The sequence below is a fragment of the Gallus gallus genome, chromosome 28 (genome assembly GCF_016699485.2).
Source record: "Gallus gallus isolate bGalGal1 chromosome 28, bGalGal1.mat.broiler.GRCg7b, whole genome shotgun sequence".
Lineage (NCBI taxonomy): Eukaryota > Metazoa > Chordata > Aves > Galliformes > Phasianidae > Gallus > Gallus gallus.
Window position 1 is genome coordinate 5,408,794 of NC_052559.1, and position 6,000 is coordinate 5,414,793.

Below are 6,000 nucleotides of genomic sequence, written 5' to 3' on the forward strand. Positions count from 1 at the left end.
GGGGATTTGCGACGAGAAAACGCGTGATTTTCGGGTTAAATGGGGGATTTGCAAAGAGAAAACGCTTGATTTTCGGGTTAAATGGGGGATTTGCGAAGAGAAAACGCGTGATTTTCGGGTTAAATGGGGGATTTGCGAAGAGAAAACGCGTGATGTTCGCTTAAATGGGGGATTTGCGAAGAGAAAACGCGTGATTTTCGCTTAAATGGGGGATTTGCGAAGAGAAAACGCGTGATTTTTCGCTTAAATGGGGGATTTGCGAAGAGAAAACGCGTGATTTTCGGGTTAAATGGGGGATTTGCGAAGAGAAAACGCGTGATTTTCGCTTAAATGGGAGATTTGCAAAGAGAAAATGCGTGATTTTCCCTTAAATGGAAAATTCTCGAAGAGAAAACGCGTGATTTTTGCTTAAATGGGGGATTTGCGAAGAGAAAATGCGTGATTTTTAAGTTAAAGTGGGGATTCTAAAGAGGAAACGCGTGATTTTCGGGTTAAATGGGGGATTTGCGAAGAGAAAACGCGTGATTTTCGCTTAAATGGGGGATTCTCGAAGAGAAAACGCATGATTTTTGGGTTAAATGGGGGATTCTCGAAGAGAAAACGCGTTATTTTCGGCTTAAATGGGGGATTTGCGAAGAGAAAACGCATGATTTTCGCTTAAATGGGGGATTTGCGAAGAGAAAACGCGTGATTTTCGGTTAAATGGGGGATTTGCGAAGAGAAAACGCGTGATTTTTGCTTAAATGGGGGATTTGCGAAGAGAAAACGTGTGTTTTTCGGGTTCAATGGGGGATTCTCGAAGAGAAAACGCGTGATTTTCGGTTAAATGGGGGATTTGCGAAGAGAAAACGCGTGATTTTCACTTAAATGGGGGATTCTCGAAGAGAAAACGCGTGATTTTCGGGTTAAATGGGGGATTTGCGAAGAGAAAACGCGTGATTTTTGCTTAAATGGGGGATTTGTGAAGAGAAAACGTGTGATTTTCGCTTAAATGGGGGATTTGCGAAGAGAAAACGCGTGATTTTCGGGTTAAATGGGGGATTTGCGAAGAGAAAACGCTTGATTTTCAAGTTAAATGGGGGATTTACGAAGAGAAAACGCGTGATTTTCGCTTAAATGGGGGATTCTCGAAGAGAAAACACGTGATTTTTGCTTAAATGGGGAATTTGCAAAGAGAAAACGCGTGATTTTCGGTTAAATGGGGGATTCTCGAAGAGAAAATGCGTGATTTTTGGCTTAAATGGGGGATTTGCGAAGAGAAAACGCGTGGTTTTCGGGTTAAATGGGGGATTTGTGAAGAGAAAACGCGTGATTTTTGGGTTAAATGGGGGATTTGCGAAGAGAAAACGCGTGATTTTCGCTTAAATGGGGGATTCTCGAAGAGAAAACGCGTGATTTTCGGGTTCAATGCGGGATTCTCGAAGAGAAAACGCGTGATTTTCGCTTAATGGGGGATTTGCGAAGAGAATACGCGTGATTTTCGGGTTAAATGGGGGATTCTCGAAGAGAAAACGCGTGATTTTCGCTTAAATCGGGGATTTGCGAAGAGAAAACACGTGATTTTCGGGTTAAATGGGGGATTTGCGAAGAGAAAACGCGTGATTTTCGGTTAAATGGGGGATTTGCGAAGAGAAAACGCGTGATTTTCGCTTAAAATGGGGGATTTGCGAAGAGAAAACGTGTGATTTTCGCTTAAATGGGGGATTCTCGAGGAGAAAATGCGATATTTTTGGTTAAATGGGGGATTTGCGAAAACGCGTTATTTTCGGGTTTAATGGGGGACTCTCGAAGAGAAAACGCGTGATTTTTGCATAAATGGGGGATTTGCGAAGAGAAAACACGTGGTTTTCGGGTTAAATGGGGGATTTGCGAAGAGAAAATACGTGATTTTCGCTTAAATGGGGGATTCTCCAAGAGAAAATGCGTGATTTTCGCTTAAATGGGGGATTTGCAAAGAGAAAACGTGTGATTTTCGCTTAAATGGGGGATTTGCGAAGAGAAAACGCGTGATTTTTGGTTAAATGGGGGATTCTCAAAGAGAAAACGCGTGATTTTCGGGTTAAAAGGGGGATTCTCAAAGAGAAAACGCGTGATTTTCGCTTAAATGGGGGATTTGCGAAGAGAAAACGCGTGATTTTTGCTTAAATGGGGGATTTGCGAAGAGAAAACGCGTGATTTTCGCTTAAATGGGGGATTCTCAAAGAGAAAACGCGTGATTTTCGGGTTAAATGGGGGATTTGCGAAGAGAAAACACGTGATTTTTGCTTAAATGGGGGATTTGCGAAGAGAAAATGCGTGATTTTCGGGTTAAATGGGGGATTTGCGAAGAGAAAACGCGTGATTTTTGCTTAAATGGGGGATTTGCGAAGAGAAAACGCGTGATTTTTGGGTTAAATGGGGGATTTGCGAAGAGAAAACGCGTGATTTTCGGGTTAAATGGGGGATTTGCAAAGAGAAAACGCGTGATTTTCGGGTTAAATGGGGGATTTGCGAAGAGAAAACGCGTGATTTTCAGGTTAAATCGGGGATTTGCGAAGAGAAAACGCGTGATTTTTGGGTAAAATGGGGGATTTGCGAAGAGAAAACGTGTGATTTTCGGGTTCAATGCGGGATTCTCGAAGAGAAAACGCTTGATTTTCGGGTTAAATGGGGGACTCTCGAAGACAAAACGCGTGATTTTCGGGTTCAATGGGGGATTCTCGAAGAGAAAACGCGTGATTTTCGGGTTAAATGTGGGATTTGCGAAGAGAATACGCGTGATTTTCGCTTAAATGGGGATTCTCGAAGAGAAAACGTGTGATTTTTGCTTAAATGGGGGATTTGCAAAGAGAAAACGCGTGATTTTCGGGTTAAATGGGGGACTCTCGAAGAGAAAACGCGTGATTTTCGCTTAAATGGGGGATTTGCGAAGAGAAAACGCGTGATTTTCGCTTAAATGGGGGATTTGCGAAGAGAAAACGCGTGATTTTTGGGTTAAAATGGGGGATTCTCGAAGAGAAAACGCGTGATTTTTGGTTAAATGGGGGATTTGCAAAGAGAAAACGCTTGATTTTTGCTCAAATGGGGGATTTGCGAAGAGAAAACGCGTGATTTTCGGGATAAATGGGGGATTTGCAAAGAGAAAACGCGTGATTTTCCGGTTAAATGGGGGATTTGCGAAGAGAAAACGCGTGATTTTTGGGTTAAAATGGGGGATTCTCGAAGAGAAAACGCGTGATTTTTGGTTAAATGGGGGATTCTCGAAGAGAAAACGCGTGATTTTTGCTTAAATGGGGGATTTGCGAAGAGAAAACGCGTGATTTTCGCTTAAATGGGGGATTTGCGAAGAGAAAACGTGTGATTTTCGCTTAAATGGGGGATTTGCGAAGAGAAAACGCGTGATTTTCGGTTAAATGGAGGGATTCTGCGAAGAGAAAACGCGTGATTTTCGGGTTAAATGGGGGATTCTCAAGAGAAAACGCGTGATTTTCGGGTTAAATGGGGGATTTGCGAAGAGAAAACGCGTGATTTTCGGGTTAAATGGGGGATTTGCGAAGAGAAAACGCGTGATTTTCGCTTAAATGGGGGATTTGCAAAGAGAAAACGCGTGATTTTCGGCTTAAATGGGGGATTCTTCGAAGAGAAAACGCGTGATTTTCGCTTAAATGGGGGATTTGCGAAGAGAAAACGCGTGATTTTCGGGTTAAATGGGGGATTTGCAAAGAGAAAACGCGTGATTTTCGCTTAAATGGGGGATTTGCGAAGAGAAAACGCGTGATTTTCGCTTAAATGGGGATTCTCGAAGAGAAAACGCGTGATTTTCGCTTAAATGGGGGATTTGCGAAGAGAAAACGCGTGATTTTCCGGTTAAATGGGAGATTTGCGAAGAGAAAACGCGTGGTTTTCGGGTTAAATGGGGGATTTGCAAGAGAAAACGCGTGATTTTCGCTTAAATGGGGGATTTGCAAAGAGAAAACGCGTGGTTTTCGGGTTAAATGGGGGATTCTCAAAGAGAAAACGCGTGATTTTTGCTTAAATGGGAGATTTGCGAAGAGAAAACGCGTGATTTTCGGGTTAAATCGGGGATTTGTGAAGAGAAAACACGTGATTTTCGGGTTAAATGGGGGATTCTTGAAGAGAAAACGCATGATTTTCGCTTAAATGGGGGATTTGCGAAGAGAAAACGCGTGATTTTCGGGTTAAAATGGGGATTTGCGAAGAGAAAATGCGTGATTTTCGGGTTAAATGGGGGATTCTCGAAGAGAAAACGCGTGATTTTCGGTTAAATGGGGGATTTGCGAAGAGAAAACGCGTGATTTTCGCTTAAATGGGGGATTTGCGAAGAGAAAATACCTGATTTTCGGGTTAAATGGGGGATTCTCAAAGAGAAAACGCGTGATTTTCGCTTAAATGGGGGATTTGCGAAGAGAAAACGCGTGATTTTTGGGTAAAATGGGGGATTTGCGAAGAGAAAACGCGTGATTTTTGCTTAAATGGGGGATTTGCGAAGAGAAAACGCGTGATTTTCGCTTAAATGGGGGATTTGCGAAGAGAAAACGCGTGATTTTCGGGTTAAATGGGGGATTTGCGAAGAGAAAACTATGTGATTTTTGGGTTAAATGGGGGATTTGCGAAGAGAAAACGCGTGATTTTCGCTTAAATGGGGGATTTGTGAAGAGAAAACGCGTGATTTTCGGGTTAAATGGGGGATTTGCGAAGAGAAAACGCGTGATTTTTCGCTTAAATGGGGGATTTGCGAAGAGAAAACGCGTGATTTTCGGGTTAACTGGGGGATTTGCGAAGAGAAAACGCGTGATTTTCGCTTAAATGGGGGATTTGCGAAGAGAAAACGTGGGATTTTCGCTTAAATGGGGGATTTGCGAAGAGAAAATGCGTGATTTTCACTTAAATGGGGGATTTGCGAAGAGAAAACGCGTGATTTTCAGCTTAAATGGGGGATTTGCGAAGAGAAAACGCGTGATTTTCGGTTAAATGGGGGATTTGCGAAGAGAAAACGCGTGATTTTCGCTTAAATGGGGGATTCTCGAAGAGAAAACGCGTGATTTTCGCTTAAATGGGGAGATTATGCGAAGAGAAAACGCGTGATTTTCGCTTAAATGGGGGATTTGCGAAGAGAAAACGCTGTGATTTTCGGCTTAAATGGGGGATTTGCGAAGAGGAAAACGCGTGATTTTCGCTTAAATGGGGGATTTGCGAAGAGAAAACGCGTGATTTTTGCTTAAATGGGGGATTTGCGAAGAGAAAACGCGTGATTTTCGGGTTAAATGGGGGATTTGCGAAGAGAAAACGCGTGATTTTCGGGTTAAATGGGGGATTCTCGAAGAGAAAACGCGTGATTTTCGCTTAAATGGGGGATTTGCGAAGAGAAAACGCGTGATTTTCAAGTTAAATGGGGGATTCTCGAGGAGAAAACTGCGTGATTTTCGCTTAAATGGGGGATTTGCGAAGAGAAAACGCGTGATTTTCGCTTAAATGGGGGATTTGTGAAGAGAAAACGCGTGATTTTCGGGTTAAATGGGGATTTGCGAAGAGAAAACGCGTGATTTTTGCTTAAATGGGGGATTTGCGAAGAGAAAACGCGTGATTTTCGGGTTAAATGGGGGATTTGCGAAGAGAAAACGCGTGATTTTCGCTTAAATGGGGGATTTGCGAAGAGGAAAATGCGTGATTTTCACTTAAATGGGGGATTTGCGAAGAGAAAACGCGTGATTTTCAGTTAAATGGGGGATTTGCGAAGAGAAAACGCGTGATTTTCGGGTTAAATGGGGGATGTGCGAAGAGAAAACTGCGTGATTTTCGCTTAAATGGGGGATTCTCGAAGAGAAAACGCGTGATTTTCGCTTAAATGGGAAGATATGCGAAGAGGAAAACGCGTGATTTTCGCTTAAATGGGGGATTTGCAAAGAGAAAACGTGTGATTTTCGGGTTAAATGGGGGATTTGCGAAGAGAAAACGCGTGATTTTTGCTTAAATGGGGGATTTGCGACGAGAAAAACGCGT